We start from the raw sequence: 18,491 nt of genomic DNA on the forward strand, positions 1-18,491 counted from the left end.
GCATTTACAGCACTGGCCGTATATGTGCTAACTTTTGAAAAGAATGCTGCACAACCTGCAGCAGCTCTAAGAATGTTACAATCAAAGCAATATCATAGGCTGTAATGCTATAGGAGGGGGAAAGCAGGGAGATGGGGATAATGGAAACATCACACTCATATTTGTCCCCCCACTATATACCCTCAGGTTATTGACTGAAAAATGCCTCCTCAAGTCAGCACTGGGTTGTTATAACAGTCTAATGGTGGTGTTGTGGATGAAGAGATGATGTCTGGTTATTTGGAAAGCAAATACTCCTGGGTAAGGCAAACACAAGAAAGAAGCCAACTTACAACTCTCTGTGAAGGAACACTGAGAGAAGTTTCTGTAACCCCCTCTGCAGCAGATGGAAGAACAGATCCCATTGCTAGTGCCAGTGGGACTCTCTTTCAGGAGGATGGAGATGAAGCAATAATGGTACAGCTAGCAGCCAACATCACGTTCAAACTAACCGAGTACAGCTTCTTTTCCCACGTGGAATCCAAATTTCTGAGGCTTATGAGATGTCTACCTCAGTGTCAGAAAATTAGTGCCCTATCCCTGGGGAAGTATCTATTAGTTCTGCCTGAACCAGAGTTGTCTCTTTGCACGCAAAGGGCATTAAACAAAGGGGAAAGGAAAACAATACCAAACCTTTGTGTTAGCTTTTATTTGTGACTAATAAAAGTAACTTTCAAAGGTTAAATAAAGCATGTGAATGATAGCTAGCCAAGTGATTCTTCGTTTTATGCTCTATAAAAGGACCTCAGCTTCAAATTAATTTTCCAGAGTGACATTCCTCACCTAGGATAAAGCAAAGAACGCAGGGAGCTGTTTGATTAAATTGAGGTCTAGGGTAATCAAACATCTTTATGCTTGTTATTATTCGTCTGGCAGATCTGTATCTGCTGGTAGCTCTTATTTTACTCTCTGCTCCAGGAAGATCCTGAACAAAGGGGTGAGAATAACCCTTGTTGCTAGCACAAAACCAGAGAAGATCTGGATTTCAGAACACCTGCTTTTGCAATGTTTACTTAGGCAACAGCAGGGTGACCAACAGCTTGGGTGTACAGGCACAGTAAGGTGAGCTGCAATTGGTGACAAATATTTGGAAGGCTCTTGGGTAAAGCAACAGAGTGAAGAAGGCTTCAAATCTTCTCTGATTCATCTCTTATGCAACTCTTACCTTTCAAGATATGTCTACCACACTGTGATAAAAAACTAGGGCTGTTGATTAATCGCAATTAACTCACAAAAATTAATTGTGATAAAAATTAATCACAATTAATCACACTGTTAAACAATATACTACCAATTGAAATTTATTAAATATTTTTGGATTTTTTTTACATTTTAAAATATATTGATTTCTATTACAACACAGAATACAAAGTGTATGGTGCTCACTTTATATTATTTTTGATACAAATATTTGCACTGTAAAAATGATAAAGAAATAGTATTTTTCAATTCACCTCATACAAGTACTGTAGTGCAATCTCTTTATCATGAAAGTGCAACTTACAAATGTAGATTTTTGAATGTTACATAACTGCACTCAAAAACAAAACAGTGTAAAACTTTAGCGCCTACAAGTCCACTCAGTCCTACTTCTTGTTCAGCCAATCGCTAACACAAACAAGTTGTTTACATTTATGGGAGATACTGCTGCCTGCTTCTTATTTACAATGTCACCTGAAAGTGAGAGCAGGCATTCACATGGCACTTTTGTAGCTGGCATTGCAAGGTATTTACATGCCAGATATGCTAAACATTTGTATGCCCCTTCATGCTTCAGCCACCATTCCAGAAGACATGCTTCCATGCTGATGATGCTCATTAAAAAAAAATGCATTAATGAAATTTGTGACTGAACTCCTTGGGGGAGAATTGCATGTCTCCTGTTCTGTTTTACCCAAATTCTTCCATATATTTCATGTTATAGCTGTCTCGGATGATGACCCAACACATGTTCATTTTAAGAACACTTTCACAGCAGATCTGATAAATGCAAAGAAGGTACCAATGTGAGATTTCTAAAGATCGCTACAGAACTCATCCCAAGATTTAAGAATCTTAAGTGCCATCCAAAATCTCAGAGGGATGGGGTGTGGAGAATGCTTTCAGAAGTCTTAAAAGAGCAACACTCAGATGCAGAAACTACAGAACCCGAACCACCAAAAAGGAAAATCAACCTTCTGTTGGTGGCATCTGACTCAGATGATGAAAATGAACATGCGTTGGTCTGCTCTGCTTTGATGGTTATCTAGCAGAACCCATCATCACCATGGAAGCATGTCCTCTAGAATGGTGTTTGAAGCATGAAGGGACATATGAATCTTTAGTGCATCTGGCATGTAAATATCTTGCAACTCCAGTTACAACAATGCCATGCGAATGCCTGTTCTCACTTTCAGGAGACATTGTAAACAATAAACGGGAAGCATTATATCCTGCAAATTGTAACCAAACTTGTTTGTCTGAGTGATTAGCTGAAGTAGGACTTAGTGGACTTATAGGCTCTAAAGCAGTGGGGGGAACCTGCGGTCCATAAGGGTAATCCGCTGGCGGGCCATGAAACAGTTTGTTTACATTTACACGGCCACCCACAGCTCAGAAGCGACACCGGGAGCTGTGGGCGGCCTTGCAAATGTAAACAAACTGTCTCACGGCCCACTAGCGGATTACTCTGATGGGCCTCATGCAATCCAAGGGCCGCAGGTTGCCCACCACTTCTCTAAAGTTGAACATTAGTTTGTTTGTTTTTGAATGCAGTTCTTTTTTGTACATAATTCTTTTTTGTACATAGTTCGACTTTCATGATAAAGAGATTGCACTACAGGACTTGTATTAGATGAATTGAAAAATACTATTTCTTTTGTTTTTTACAGTGCAAATATTTGTCATAAAAATAAATATAAAGTGAGCACTGTACACTTTGTATTGTGTTGAGATCAATATATTTGAGAATGGTATTCTATTATTGTTTAACAGTGCGATTAATCATGTGATTAATTGCAATTTTTTTTAATAGCTTGAAAGCCCTATAAAAGACCCATGGCACTGAGTATCAGAGCGTGGGTCAGCCCATGGGGCTCAGTCTGCCAGGAGAAAAAGAGCAGTGTAGACAAATTCAGACTGGAAACAAAGGTGTAAGTTTTTAACAGTGAGAGTAATTAACCGTTGGAACAATTTAGCAAGGGTCGTGGTGGATTCTCCATAATTTTCTCCATAATTCTTCGTGGTGTATTCTGGCAATTTTTAAATTAAGACTGGATGTTTTCTCTAAAATAGATCTGCTCTAGGAATTATTTTGGGAAAGTTCTATGGTCTGTGTTACATAGGTGGTCAGATTACATGATCATAATGGTCCCTTCTGGCCTTGTACTCCATGAATCTTTGTATGACCATGTGTTTTATTTCACTGGCTAGTGATTGGGACATTAAAATAAATAAATGAATGCAAAAAATTGTCCCCATTTTTTGATCAGCTCTGGTCAGAATAATATCCACTGGCTGATTCTGTAGTCAGGAGTACCAAAAGTATATATGAATGTTAGATGATCACAAAATCTTGGTCTCTATTTTATATTATAAATCAAAATCCTTCAGCATGATTGATTAGGTTAATACATAATGTCACGTCTGCTGGCGGTCTCAACAGAGGTGCCAACGACTGAATGGGCATAGGGAATGAGCTCCTTTCTGCCCTATATGTGGTTCCTCCAGCCCTTTGGTATATTAATAAGCTTCAGTTTCCAATTCTCTCAAATCTGGCATTTTGCATAAGACTGAGTTTCACTTCAGAGAAAGCAAGCAACACACATTAAGAAACACACAGTTAAGATGGAAATAAAACATTTGTACTCTGATACCTAGCCACATCAGATGACCATCTTAATGACTTTCCTATTGTGGTCAAGGATAACAAACATTTTTTTCTTCTATTAATCTGTATTTCTTTAGTTTTATGCTTGGTGACACAATCTTAACACTATTTAAATGTGGGTTTGTGTATAATATACAGTAGGTACACAATGAAAGGACAGATTTACATTAGAAAACAGATTAATAAGAGATAGCTGGTACGTTAATAACTTTATAAATTTGCAATCCAGTAGAATACCTGGGAAGCAGTCAAACTGATTCCAAATGACAGGTTTCAGAGTAGCAGCCATGTTAGTCTGTATCCGCAAAAAGAACAGGAGTACTTGTGGCACCTTACAGACTAACAAATTTATTTGAGCATAAGCTTTCGTGAGCTACAGCTCACTTCATCAGATGCATTCAGTGGAAAATACAGTGAGGAGATTTATATACACAGAGAACATGAAACAATGGGTGTTACCATACACACTGTAAGGAGAGTGATCAGGTAAGGTGAGCTATTACCAGCAGGAGAGCGGGGTGGTGGGGGGGGAGCCTTTTGTAGTGATAATCAAGGTGGGCCATTTCCAGCAGTTGACAAGAACGTCTGAGGAACAGCAGGGTGGGGGGTGGAATAAACATGGGGAAATAGTTTTACTTTGTGTAATGACCCATCCACTCCCAGTCTCTATTCAAGCCAAAGTTAATTGTATTCAGTTTGCAAATTAATTCCCATTCAGCAGTCTCTCATTGGAGTCTGTTTTTCAAGTTTATTTGTTGAAGAATTGCCACTTTTAGGTCTGTAATCGAGTGACCAAAGAGATTGAAGTGTTCTCCGACTGGTTTTTGAATGTTATAATACTGTTCCTCAGACTTCCAAATTAGTTAACTATGTGATGGTGAAACCATTTTTGAGATGTTTCTTCTATCTGACCAAAGAAAATCCACCTGGGAAATTTCTAGCATATTCACTGAACATCTGGGAAAATCCTTGAGTATGAACCCAATAGAATATTTACTGTCTCTAAAAAAGAATATGCACCTTTAGGAGGATTTCACCCTCCAAGCATTTCATAATGTAAAACATCACAACACCCCTGTGAAATACACTATTTTACTTTGTAAATGATAATAGCTTGATTTTAAGAGCTGGGTTCCAATTTTGTGTCCACAGTTTTTGCACTTGCCAATAACTGAGAACTTTATAGCTACAGAGGGTGCAGCAGCAGCTTGGTAAAGAGGTTTCCACTTTGAAAATAAAGTCCTGTTGAAGCTTGTTAGTACCTTGCCTGGTTGATACAACAACACTATTGAAACAAAATGTTTCTACATTGTAGAACTGAAACAAGACAGTCCACATGATTTGTTTAGACTTCTTCCCATGAAAATTTTTGTCAAAATCAACACCTTTCTGCACAATGTTTTGATTTAAATGAAACTGCACTTCAGGGCAGAAAACTGTTCCATTAATTTTTTTTCAACCAACTGTGAGTATCCCTGAGCCGGTTCTGAGCCCCATGCACAGTGTGGGGAATATGGGAAGAAAGTGTTTAGAAAGTCTAAGGATCTTTTAGTACTGGCAGATGAGACAGTTAAGTATAAAGTCTGAATCATGTATACACATTTACATTTTGCATGACTTATTAGAGGCTACACTGAAATTTGGCATTCAAATGTCTCAAAAAGAGAAGCACTTGCAGATCCTTCAGTGCAGCAAAGGAGTCAAGGAATAGCAATTTCCAGTCGCTTTTCAGACGTGAGATGTGACCAATACTTTGAACACCGTTCTTTTTTAACTTCAGCAGTGGAAGAAAATGTACCATACAGTTACTATAGAGATTGGAGACATCACAGAAACTGCCTTGAAAAAAGATCTGTGTGGTCCAAAGATTGTTGGACTTCTTATTGTCGTATATACCTAGACATTAATTCACTATAGTTACTGAAAAGATTCATGAATGTGTTCACTTTTAGTAAGCATATTTGTTGTGTTAAGTGCTACTCTGCATGCCACACTGTGAACTAGTTATGGCATCCAGAGTGCTGAAGATTTTCGACTGTTTTTCCCCCTCATTCATTTGTATTGTTTTAATCCTTTAAAAACCAAACAACACCAGTTTCAACATTTTCAAAGATGCTAAGTGATAACTCCTACATCTCTGGGGGTTAAGGGCACCCAGTAAACTTAGAAAAATCATGCTACTTTTCCAGCTCCAGTACTTATAAGGCCCCCCATTACCACAGTATCTGACCATCTAACAATTTATAATGCATTTAAGTTCAACCACCCCTGTGGACAGAGGGGAAACTAGAACAGAGAGATTAGGTGACATGCCCAAGGTCACAAAATCTGTGGGGGAGCAGGGAACTGAGTCCCACCACCCTAACCACTGGACGATCCATTGCCTCACTTTTCTTCAGGTGCTAAACATTTTCAAACACAGGTGCCTAAAGTTAGCCTAAACTACATCAGGCTCTGCAAGATGAAAGTCAAATGGTTTCAGACTTCACCAGTTCAGACACGTGCATCAAAAGAGAATAAGGATTAACCCCCTTTTCCTCATCCTTAAGGGTTCTGGAATATCAGGGTTTGTGATTTCCCTCTCGCACCTAACCCCTTCCTGTTCATTGTACTCCACTGTATATACATGTCATTCTTTTTTTCATGGTGTGGACCATACTACCATTCCTTTTATGTAAATATGCCAAAGCACCGACATACGTTTAATGGCATTTATTAGAGAATCTTGGTCATGCAGTTATGTTTGTTATTTTAATCCTTGACTTTAACATTGTGATATTTTGTTGCTTTAGCTAGATACCACTGTGGTTTGGTGTCATTCCTCAGAGCTAGGTTTGTCAAAGTGAGTAACTGACATTAAGTATCGCTAGCTTTTTTGGTAGGGTTTTGATGGTTCATTGGTTATATGTTGTCAAACAAATCACCTGATATGTTTATTGCCAGGATCCTGCTTGGTACCCCATACCAATTGTATGCTTAAATTCTGGAACAGGTTAGCTCATAATTCTACACTTAGAACAGTGCAAAAATAAAGTCAAAGCCAGGGAAAAATCTGTGCCTTCAGATGACTATACATGATCTACATTGCTATTTGACTCTGTGTGTGTGTGTGTGTGTGTGTGTGTGTGAAGCTTAGCGTGCAGATTTTTTTTTAAATTAAAGCTCAGACATACTTCATATCCTGACTCCCATATAAATTCCTTAACAAAAGCTGCCCTTGACTCCCCTAAATCTAGTGTTTTCTAATGAGGTGGGATTTAACTCCAGTATTATTCATTACAGCAGAGCTCATTTCATTACCAGTTTGCAGGAATCATTTCCTCAGTTTCATTATTTTGGAGAGCATGGATAATTTTTTATTCAGCAAAGACTCAAGACTATTCTCTGCATTCAATCATCTAACTCTAGTCCATGATAACCTAATTAACTTGGAGAAAAGATCTTCTTTATTATGCCAAGTTTGTACAGTATATGACGTATTCCTGAGTAAGATGTGAATTTCTGTCTCATCTGCTCCCTTCAGCATCTGCACCACAGGTTTAAAATACAATATTTTAAACCTGTTGCATTAAGAGAAGGCAAGTGACAGGTAATTGAATTCACTAAATGGTCTCAGACTTTTGCCTTCATGGATTGAAATGAACCACTAAGCACTTGCTCAGAATTGTTTCACTTATATTGACTTTTTTTGGTTCAAATTTAATGAATGGAGAAGAATATGCTTACACTTCAGATACTCTTGCCCTAAAGATGGGAGAGGGAGACCCTTGAAAGGTTGACATGTTTGGTTCAATTTGGAATAGCACTTGAATGTTAAGATGCTTCTTCCAGGACTGAGAAGGAGAGTAATTTCCTGTTGGGCTAGAAACACTGTAGTAACTATTCAGCCAAATTTCTATCTGGCTTTCACGGGTGAAATTCTGGCCCCATTGAAGCCAATAGCAAAATTCCAATTAACAGCGGTGGGTCCAGGATTTTATCCCATATGTGCAAAATGCAAAAACGCACTTTCCCTTGGCAGATGTAAATGTATGTGTGCATGCTGATACTTGTATACACTCAAGGCTACATTGTACATCCCTTACTGAAAACAGTGAGGACTTATGCATGAATAGTTGTAAGAAGTCAGTGGAACCACTTGTATGACTACCAACCAACTTGTGTTATATAATCTAGACTGTAAATAGTCTGTCACCTCTGGTGCATGTAACCCTTAGATTTTGTGTGTTCACACTCTAGTCAGTTACTTTTACAGTTAGAGGCTATTGATTATTTCTAGGGAACATGGAAGTGCTAGCGTGTTCACAAGCAAAGTGCACAAGTGTAGGCTAAGTCCTGAAACTCCATCCTCTTCTGAGAGCATAGTTCTGGTGAGATTTCTACTCCTAGCAAAACCATGGAAATGCAGAGATGATCAAAAGTGTAAAAATGACAGAAAGGAAGTTAGTCATATGTTTTGAACCTCAAAGATTTCCAAATTTGAGAGGGAGTATGGACACGACAGGGGTTCCTAATTGTGCCAGTTCATTCAATTCATACCTAGTGTGGCAAATTGCTGGCACTACTATGATGGGTCTTGCACTTTCTCTTCTTGGGGAGGGGGTGTTTCAGGGCACCGTTTCTTGCCCCTGAACTGGGGCATTAACTGCCCCACTAGTGTCCTAGAGGAGGGGAGTGGAGAGGGAGGGACCCAGGCCCGCCCTCTATTCCGGGTCCCAGCCCAGGGGCCCTAGGGATAGCAGTAAATCACTTGAACTAGCGGTTCCTTCCCCTGGTCTATTTTCCTCTCCTGCCCTTCAGCTTGTGGGGCTTCCTGTCCTCCCTCTGCACAAACCAGGCATCCCTTTACCTAGGGTCTTGCTCTTCTTAGCCCACCGCAGCACTTCTCCAAACTCTCCTCTGCTTCCCTCCAAACTGCTCTCTCCTCCAACACCAATCCACTCTGCTTCAACTCCTCCTCTTGTCTGATTGAAGCAGGGGTTTTTTATCCGGTGACTGGCTTCAGGTGCTCTAATTGGCTTGAGGTGCTTTAATTAATCTATAGCAAATTTTCTTCCCTCTACAGGGAAGAAGGCTCCCTTCTAACACTCTCCTGCTGCCCTCTAGCCTAGTGCTAACTCACACTAGTTAGCAATCATTTTCAAAAGTATCTTCAGCTTTATGTCCAGTGCTGCAGGATAGTCAAAAGATTCAGACAATCCTATACCAGCAGCTGCCACATTTCAGGCCCTACAGGAATCACTCTGGAGTTGTTGTGACATCAAACTTTCTATAAAGCTGAAGCTCTATCTATCTGTCAACATTCAACTCCACATACAGTAGTGAAACGGGTGCTGAGGAAGGCTGAAGAGCAGCAAATTGACATTTTCTACTCATCGTCTTCATCAGTTGTTCCACATTGAAGTATCAGGAAAAGATCAGAAATGAAGATACTGGGATCCTAACCCAGCAACCACCTCCATTAACAGTGGTTCAGTTTCAGTGGCTTTCTTGGATTGTATATATTATGATGAAAGACCAGCAAATTATGAAGCGGGTTTACCCAGGACTGTCATGTGGTCACCAAAAGTTTTGGTGGCATGATAAGATAGCGAGTGGTGAACATAAGCTAAATATCCAGCCAGAGATCAATCCAGATGGTGTTTAATTAAGGAGGTTGCAACTGGATTTCTCATGATGACGAAGAATCACTTTAAAAATAGAAACAAGTAAAAATATTTATGTATTAATCAATTTGATTTTCATTAAAGATGGATTTACTTATGCAACTGGTAGAACCCATTAAGAGGAAGATTTTACTGCACTATTTGATTCCTCTGTTGGATCTAGGATTTCTTGATCATCATCATCTAACCCTTGGGTGACTCATTTGAAATACACTTCCATCGTTTGAGGTGGGACATTCACACAACCTGAGGTTTGAACCTATGAATGGATGAGCAGTGTAAAATAACAGCTTAAGAATAGATGCTATGCATGTAATAGCTATTTTAAGCTGCCCTGAGATGTTTTAAAATAAATGTTTTATTTGATTAATTCAGTAGGTTTTTTTAATGAGCATAATAGGAGCAATTTGGCTGATCTAAGTGCTACCCAGCTTAGTCAATTGGGTGAACAGGAAAGAGGTTTGAAAGTTGGGACGTGAAGCCAAGATACTGTTATGGAAAAGCAGCCTCAGACTCCTGATCTTGGATATTTTTATTGTGAGTGGTAGATTAATAATGCAAAGTGACATTTTTAACAACTTGATGTTTTTCCCCCCATTTTTTTAAAATGTAAGTACATTTAGAGTTGGTGAAAGGTGTTGGTGGATTGACAGTCCTGGAGAGTGGAGTTGACTGTTCATCCACAGACCACATACAGCCCTTGAAGCCGCAGCACCAGCCTTCTTGCACTGTCTCTAATCTCATCACATCCACCAATCTCACCCATCCCTGTCGTGGAGAGTCCTACCTCTAGGAAAGTTCACTCTCCATGATCATTCAGCACGGGACTTGGCTTGTACAAGGCTGTCAACAAGAGTATCAGTTTAACTCTTCCATTACTCCACTGTCAGTCCTAGCTGAAATTCAAGGGCACGTAAGCACAAGATGAATTTTTGGACCTGCTAAACAATATTTAATCCCTGTTTGGGACAAGTATAAGCAAAGGTTTGGGTTTATTTTTATTTGACCTGAACCCCGCTAAAAACAGATCAGCAAAGTTTTAATATTTGGCACTGGTCCAGGGAATGTCAGCTGTTTTCTAAATATTCTGTAGGTCACTTGATTTTTAGGAGGGTGCATATTAAAAAAAAATGCACATTTTAAAATGTCACTACACAAAAGAACAGAGGATTTGTCATGCTGGATTAGGTCATCAACCTATATAATCCAGCACCCTGCCTCTGACCTGGGTCCAATAGCTGGTGCTTTAGAGGAGGGCAAAGACAAACACACTTAAATTGGCAATTGTACAATGTTGCACATGGGGGAAGGAAATATATTTTAAACAGTACAACACTGCTGTAAATTTTATTGATAAACAATAAACACTTTGGATTATGTGGAGTTAGAGCAAGGAGCCTGGCTAAGGAATGGAGTTCATGGCTGTATTTTTTTACAGCCGTGGTTCCCAAACTTGTTCTGCTGCTTGTGCAGGGAAAGCCCCTGCCGGGCCGGGCCGGTTTCTTTACCTGCTGTGTCCGCAGGTTCAGCCGATCGTGGCTCCCACTGGCCGCAGTTCACTGCTCCAGGCCAATGGGGACTGGTGGAAGCGGCGGCTAGTACGTCCCTTGGCTTGCGCCGCTTCCAGCAGGCCCCATTGGCCTGGAGCAGCAAACCACGGCATATAGCATCTCCCCTGCATGTCCTCTGTAAGAAGTTAGTTATAGATGCTCTGCTTGTAATAGCTAATATTTAGCACTTAACTGCTGATGCTTTTTCCAGGAGAAAGAATGAGGGTAGAGTCATCTGCCCGTTGGTCTAGAAATACTACAGTAGTTGTTCACATACACCTCTACCTGACTTCCATGGGTGAAATCCTAGCCGCATTGAGGTCAATGGCAAAATTCCCACTGACAAGAGTGAATCCCTGGCAGTGCTTCTGATCAGTGAAGTCTCCCAGCAGGGAGCTGGTGAGGGGAGGATTTCATAGATGTTGACGTGCACATGGTGGTTTGAGTAGATTGAATGAGGAAGAGCTCTTACAACACCAAACAAAGAGGAGAGAGAGATCTGCCTCTGTTTGTATCAGAGAGTGGGGAAAATGCATGCCAATGCTAGCCCACTGGGGGCCCTAAGCAGGAATATTTTACACCTCCCCACACACACACACACTCAACACATACTAATTAATAGAAGTCCCCTGGAGCTGCTTGGTGGCCTAAGCCAGGGGTGGGCAAACTTTTTGGCCCGAGGGCCACATCGGCGTGCGAAACTGTATGGAGGGCTGGGTAGGGAAAGCTGTGCCTCCCCAAACAGCCTGGCTCCTGCCCCCTATCTGCCCCCTTCCACTTCCTGCCCCCTGACTGCCCCCCTCAAAACCCCCCACCCATCCAACCCCCCCTGCTCCTTGTCCCCTGACTGCCCCCTCCTGGAAACCCCTGCCCCAAACCATGCCCTGGGATCTTACCCCCTATCCAATCCCCTTGCTCCCTGTTCCCTGACTGCCCCGACCTATCTATACCCCTGCCCCCTGACAGGCCACCCGGGACTCCCACGCCCTATCCAATCCCCCCTGTTCCCCGCTCCCTGACCGCCCCCCAGGACCTGCAATCCAACTGCCTCCTGCTCCCTGTCCCCTGAGTGCCCCCCGGGACCCCCCACGTCTAACCGGCCCCCGGGACTGCCTACCCAACCTCCCCACCACCCCGCGCATGTGCGCCACCACCGCCCATGCAGCCGCGTGGCTGCGTGGGAGGGGGAGCAGTGGGGGAGGGGTCGGGGTGAACCTCCTGGGCCAGGAGCTCAGGGGCCGGGCAGGACGGTCCCATGGGCCGGATGTGGCCCGCAGGCCGTAGTTTGCTTAGTCTGCTTATGCCTAGCACCGGCTCTGTGCCAATGGTATCCTCGTCACTTTACCCTCCGTATCAGGGCTGAAGTCTTCACTGCTAAAGAATATGTATTTTTTTCCCCTGGGTTAACCTCTATGCTGTGTTGAGGTGAAGAATGGGCACTTGAGTTTGACCACAAGGTAAACTTGCTGAGTTCAAACCACGGAGGGCCAATAGAGCTATTTACCTCACATGCTTTTTTCAGTAGGAAAGACAAGGCCTGAGATACATTGACAGGGTGGTGCGGTAGGAAGCTGCTTGCAGTGTCCCAGTTTATACACATTGCGAATGCCAGGCTTTGGAGTTGTCAGTGTGGCCCATTTTGTCACATGACCTGAGGGTGGCTAAGGAAAAAAAAAAGGAAACAATTGTGAACTGGAAACAAATTGTCATGATGAGAAAAGGTTGTGATTGTCACACCCCAAAGCTTCAGAGGGAGAAAAACATAGATGTCTTCTAATACAGGAGATTTTTTTTAAATGAGCACATCTGTTCAAGTTCATGTTTGGGAGCAAGGCCCCTAGCTTATTTTTGCCTATGAAAAACTCCCAAATGTCCCTATCTCCCTGTGCAGTTTGGGGGGGGGGGGGCTTATGCTGTTCCTTTTGAAACCAGCAAGACTTTTGCCATTGAGTCAACAGAAGTGGGAGCAGACTTTGAAGGATGAATTCAATTTGTTTTCAGAGTTGTCACTGATTTCCCACACAGAAGAGCAATGAAGTTAGTAATTCCTTAATTATTCATTTCAGGAGAGTCAAGTTATATCTAATGGAAAAGCAGGGAAGGAATTTCAGTACAGTGACAGATAAATGTATGCAGGATATTTCACATATTATCGGTGCATTCTTGCCACAGTTTGGGCTTTATTTAGTTTTCTGAATAACCTCCTCTAGCAATTCAGCTAGAGTCTATTAAAAATGCATGATACATTTTCTAATGGAATTCTACAGAAAAATATATCTGTCTTCCCACCTTCTGGAATAAAGCATCTGTTCAGCTTTATACTTCCTTAGTTGTATGAAATTGATTCTCTTTGCTTCTACTTCGCTAGAATGTGTAAGCAGTCACCCGAGTAACACAAAAGGCTGATTAAAGAAGTAATGGCTTATATAACTTAAGGTGAGAAGGTATTCAAATACTTAACATTGTTTCTAGGATTGTTTTTTTTTTTAAGAGTTCATTCAGTGATGGGGGACAAAGCGACAAACAGGAAGTACTATCAAAAGTAGTATGATAGCTGGATAGCCAGCATTGCCATTGTTCTGTTCTTGTGGGTGGCATGACACAAGCCTCTTAAGCAGGAAAGGAAATGGGTCATTTAATAATATTAAAAGTTAATAATATAGTCAATAGTTACATACCTACAGCCATTCCTCTAAAAGGCTCTCACACCATTTTATAGACTGCATATTGGGAGCACTGTGCCAGCCACTGACATGCAGCCTCCTTTGGGGTGGAACACAGCAGCATACCAATCTAACTCAGATTTTGTGCATCAACCCCAATAATTATCTTTGTTATGAATATTCCTATCTCATCAATATGGCACCATCAGTGCAAACAGTGTTCTATGCTGACATACCTACAGAATGCTGCATGGTACTATGACCTAAAAACCTAGAGGAGTGTGAGGATAAAAGACCATAGTTTAGACATAACAAAGACACCTCACCTTCTTTCTCTGCTGCTCCTGAGGGTTTCACCCATCTATTTGCAAAGTGATTTAAATGATATAATAAAACCTAGTTTCCAAGAGAGGAAAAGAACCAGACTGAGTCCCACAGACACAAAGAGAAGGATCTGAGCTGTGCTAGGAGAATGCCAGTTGACTCTGCTCTGTTACTGGTTTCAGAGTAGCCGCCATGTTAGTCCGTATTGCTCTGTTACTGTAATTTAAGAGGGAAACCCATCCAATTTAGCTTGTAGTGGAGAATGAGATTAGATGAGACTAGCAGTTAGTATTTATAGGAATGAATATTGTTAAAATGCAAACACTGCTACTGCCCCTGGTTGGTAACTGTGTAACGGAAAGTGATTAATGCCCGTTTGTAGAATGCCAAACAAGGAAATGATTTAGAGTTATTATTCTACGGTTTGGCTTTAATAGAGAGACAAGGTGGGTGAGGTAATATCTTTTATTGGACCAACTTCTGTTAGGGGTAGAGACAAGCTTTCAAGCCACACAGAGCTCAGCTACAAGACACTGCATACATGGCTTTATTATGTCATTTTAAACAGTTTGTAAATAGATGGATGCAACCCTTAAGAGCAGCAGAGAAGCACTTGGAGGAGCTGAGGTGGGGGCAAAGGTAGTTTTATGTCTTTTTTGTAACATATCCTACTTCTCAATCCACAGGGGCTAGCCTAGGATCAGAGACCAAGGCCCTGTAATGAGCAGGCAAGGTCTATCTATTCCCCTGCTACCTCCCGGGGCTTCTTCCTACTGTAGCCTTTTACCAGGCTTTCACCCTACAGACCCTCTAGGTTCATCCTTCTCTCAGGCCAGGATTCACTGGGTTCACACCTGCAAATGCCCACTCCAACAAAATTCCAAACTAAAAGTACAAATGTAAACCCCCTTCTATCCTCCCATTCTTCAATTGAACACCTCCTAGTGCTCTGTCGTGGGAAGTCCTGATCATGGCCTATTATCCAGGCTCACCACCACTCCCTGTGGCAGCCCCAACTCTCTCCTGGCCTCTTGCCAGACTTTGCTACTTAGGAGAGGACCCCAAGGCCAACTCTCCCCCAGGCTTCCACCTTGACCTCTCCTCTACTATCTAGTCCCTGAGAATGACTATAGAGTGAATTCCTCCTCTCCTCCCCCCCGCAGGCCACTTTTCCTCCAAATTCCCCCTCTTTAAACTAATCATCCAGCTCCTCTCCCAGCCGGGACCCATCTGTAATTAAGAATGGCCCACCCTTCAGCTACTGCCAGGTAGCCTAACTGTCTGCTCAGATCCACATTAACCCTTTCAGAGCCTGTGTGAGGTACACACCATGTTACATCCAACTGTCCAATTGATTTTTCCTTCCAAATTGCCAACAAGGGAGTGAATTGGGGTGAGGGAGCAATATCTGATCCAATATTTGTACCCAAGTCCAGATTTATAACACCCCAAATTTAGGGTGTTGGGTACAGTCTGTTATGAAGAGAAGGGATCATTTGTGGGAAGTGGATACTGAACTGAGTTTTAATACCCCCTGAAATTTAGGGTCATTCATATTCAGGCTTTCTGTGAAGGCTTATCTCTAATAACTGCATGGTTTTATGTTAGAGGGAACATTTAAAAAATACCCTAACAGCAAACTACTCTTTGTTTATGTATTGATTTATTTTTGCATTGGGATGAAAATGAAAATCAGACCCCACCTGTCTAGATTGAATTGTGAAGAAGCATTTTTAAAAAATGCAAGACTGCTCCTTTCCTGTTGGTGTAGCATGCGACTTTTCACTCAATACAGCTTAATATGTTGGAATGAAATGAATCTCTGTCTGGACATAACTTTCTAGAGGAAAACAAAGAACTACAATACATATTTCTCTTTCTTTTCTGCTTAATACACAGTGCAAGGATAAGCTTTGTAGGAGCTAGTTCTAAATGAAATGAAAAACCCTCGCTCAGACAGCTCTCTCATTTTATCCCCTTCCCCGCCAAAACAAGTCCAGATTGTGTCAGACAAGATTTACCCTTTATTAAACCGCACTGATTAGTTATATTAATTCACATTCCCCCAGATATTCTCTCTCAACAATGCCTCCAGGTTGCTGTCACTAAACTTACACCTATGAAGGCCAAATTCTGCCTCCAGATACACAGTATCAACTTCTATTGACTCCAATTGCTTATGCTGGTTTAAACCTTGCCAGAGAGTCCCAAACCAAAACGTCCATTGGGGAGGATCGAATGAATATGTTTGCTCTAAATCTCCTCACAATGTGAATCTTTACATGCCCATAGTATTACTTGTCTTTAACTATCAACATAATTATTATATAAGCATCATTTCCTCTATATTAGGGATCTTCTTACTTAATTTTTGGGCTACTTAACTCACATCCAGCATTTTCTTTGTTTCCTGATGTCTGCCTCTGAGACGCCGCTGTCAATAAATCACCCGTACCCACTTTATAAGTGGAGTCCTTATTCAAAAACCCATTCAGCATACCAGATGCATCCATGTAACGGCTATTAGAGGCCTTAATGTTTTACTAGAGTTGGTAGAGATGAGGTAAAACATTCAGCCAAATTGCAGCAGCTTACATTGAGTAAAGTCCATGGAACTGAATGACTTAAATCTCCACCACAGGTGCTAAGTAGTTGAGCCAAAAAACATTGGCTAAATGAGTAATTAAGGTTGACAAAGTGGACGAAGTAATATCTTTCATTGGACCAACTTCTGTTGCTAAAAAGACAAGCTTTGGAGCTTATGCAGAGCTCTTCATCAGATTTGACCTGACCTGAAGAAGAACTATGTGTAAGTACAAAAGCTTGTTTTTCTTATCAACAGAAGTTGGTCCAATAAAAGATATTACCTCACCCACCATTTATGTCTAATATTCTGGGACCAACACAGCTACATCAACACTGCATAGTTAAGGTTGAATGGACACTTTTTTTTCCCTTTTTTGGAAAATGGTGTAGTTTACATCATCCATCAATCCACCTCCTAACCTTAGAAACCCGTAAAACCCTAAGTTATGGTTCAACTTTCTCAATTTTGTGCCTTGCAATTTTCCAAAGACCCTAAGGAGATGGATAGATGCCTTGAAGAAATTCCTTTATCCCACCTTGAATGCGATGCCAAAGATCTGTTGCAGAAAGATATGTTTATAACTAAAGTTGGAAAGAAAATTAAGTCCCCACCACTCAGTTGGCCCTAGTGTCCCACCCCTGAACCAACAAACTTTAGAAAGAACAAATCAGTTTCTAATTAAGTCCTCTCAAATTCTACACAAGCTGTTGCACAGAAAAATATCTACAATGCTCTGTGTATATATCATATCCATTCCCCCTATTCTCTGCCGGTCTTGAGATTATGAGCTCCTAAGAGCAGGGACCATACCTTCTTTTCTATTTGGAAAGCACATAGTGAATTATGGGAATAACTATAATAATTAATAACGAGAAGAGACTATTGGTAATTGCCTCCCCAACAAAGTTAACACAGCACAGAAGGATAACGAGCAGAACAAGTGGGATCACAATGCTAGAACTGACACCAGTATTACAGCCCTACCATGACCAGTTATTTCTTAAACAGAAAAACATTCTGCACAGCTGATATATTGGTAATCTGAAAAATATTGGCCAAGTAGTAGTCTGTAGTCTTCAGATTTCTACTATTGTACACAGATTGCTCGTGATAGAGAAATTTTGTATTGTTATAGAGCTAGAGAAAGTGTGTGAACACATAAAAACTTGGATAGCACAACTCAGATACAATTTAAGGCTCTGATTTAGCAAAGCATAAGTCTGTGCTTAGCTACAAGCACAAGTATAAAGCCATTCCTGTTCAGGGAAGCACTTAAGCACATTAGTCACTTTATGGAATTTTATAATTCAAATGCCATTGTGGGACTTAAGTACCTGGGTCAGTTCCACAAAGGGACTTAGGTTTTGCAATGCTGAGCGTTGTAGCACTTAGGAAATCACAGGAACACCACAAAGCCTGAGTTAGGCACTTCATTGCTTTGTCTAATGAATGGAGAGAGGTGCCATAGAATGTGATACACATTAGGTGGGAGCTGCCTAAGCTAGCCAATTGGAGGTACTGCCAAAAGGAGGAGACTAAGCCTTGTCCCTCTCCTGGAGATAAGCACCTAAGTCCAGGCTGCAGAGAGATGCCCATCTCTGTTTAAAAAAGGAGGAGTACTTGTGGCACCTTAGAGACTAACAAATTTATTAGGGCATAAGCTTTCATGGATAAAAACCCACTTCATCGGATGCATGCAGTAGAAAATACATTAGGAAGACATATATATACAGAGACCATGACCAAAAGGCTGTTGCCATACCAACTCTAACGAGACTCATCAATTAAGGTGGG

The sequence above is a fragment of the Lepidochelys kempii genome, chromosome 7 (assembly GCF_965140285.1).
Source record: "Lepidochelys kempii isolate rLepKem1 chromosome 7, rLepKem1.hap1, whole genome shotgun sequence".
Taxonomy (NCBI): Eukaryota; Metazoa; Chordata; order Testudines; family Cheloniidae; genus Lepidochelys; species Lepidochelys kempii.